This window comes from Octopus bimaculoides, chromosome 22, assembly GCF_001194135.2.
Source record: "Octopus bimaculoides isolate UCB-OBI-ISO-001 chromosome 22, ASM119413v2, whole genome shotgun sequence".
NCBI classification, from domain to species: Eukaryota; Metazoa; Mollusca; class Cephalopoda; order Octopoda; family Octopodidae; genus Octopus; species Octopus bimaculoides.
Genome location: NC_069002.1, coordinates 27455856 through 27457186, shown reverse-complemented (window position 1 = coordinate 27457186; position 1331 = coordinate 27455856).

Genomic DNA, 1331 nt, shown 5'->3' with positions numbered 1-1331 from the left:
TGTACATAGGTAGGTAATTCGAGAGAGAAAAGTGGGGGAACTCAAGTGTATGTCTGTGCGTATCCTCCATTTATGATATTCGTTCTGTTCGATTTTATAATCCAATATTTTAAAATATATTTAATAAAACCGACTGGTTTATATTTTGATAAATAAACTCAATGGTAAAGATTACATTCGCTTTATATATTTATTGATTTATTTATCGATTTGTTTTTGTGTATTTTTTATTTTTATTTTTATTTATTTATACAAATACATGAAACTCGTTTATATTTATTTATATTTCTAAATGGAGGTTGTTTGTCTTTGTTTTTGTTGTTGGTGGTTTTTGTTTTTGTTTTGTTTTTGTTTTTGTGAGGATTTTTACCTTTGTTTTTTTTTTTGTTTTCTTATTTGTTCTCTCCTGGAAATTTTAAAAGCTGTATAAGTTATAAAATGTTCGCGATAGTTAAATTGAAAATTATTGAGGTAAGTTAAAATAAATACACAGAGAATCTATGTTAATAATAATAATAATAATAATAATAATAATAATAATAATAATAAGGATGGTAATGATTATGATCATGATATGACCAAATAGTGATGTTTAATTGCAGGAACCAGACGTGGTAATGGTTACTTTTCTTCAGCCTGAAACTGGAGTTTAAATTCTGAATCTACAATTCCAGCCAAATTCTATCTGACAAAGAAAAAACAACGAACGATTCAACAGTTTGATGGTGGTGGCGGTGGTGGTGGTGGCGATGGTGGTGGTGGTGGTGGTAGTTGTGGTGGTTGTTGTTGTTGTTGTGGTGGTGGTGGTGGTGGCGATAATGATGGCTGAGGTAATGAAGGTGGTGGTGGTGGTAGTGCTGCTGCTGGTGTTCGTGATGGTAGTAGTAGTGGTGGTGGTGGTGGTGGAGATGGTTGAGGTGATGACGGGGAATTAGGATGATGATGACAATGCTGATGATGATGACGACGACGACGACGACGACAAAGATGATGATGAGGAGGAGGAGGATTATGGATAAGAATGATGATAATAATGATGGCGACGACAGCGGCAATGATTGTTTAACCCCAGGTCAATCCTGATAGGGATCACCATGCTCAAAGGTAATTCTTTTCCCACTGTGTACAGGCGCAGGAGTGGCTGTCTGGTAAGTAGCTTGCTTACCAACCACATGGTTCCGAGTTCAGTCCCACTGCATGGCACCTTGGGCAAGTGTCTTCTACTATAGCCTCGGGCCGACCAAAGCCTTGTGAGTGGATTTGATAGACGGAAACTGAAAGAAGCCCGTCGTATGTGTGTTTGTGTGTGTGTGTGTGTGTGTGTGTGTGTG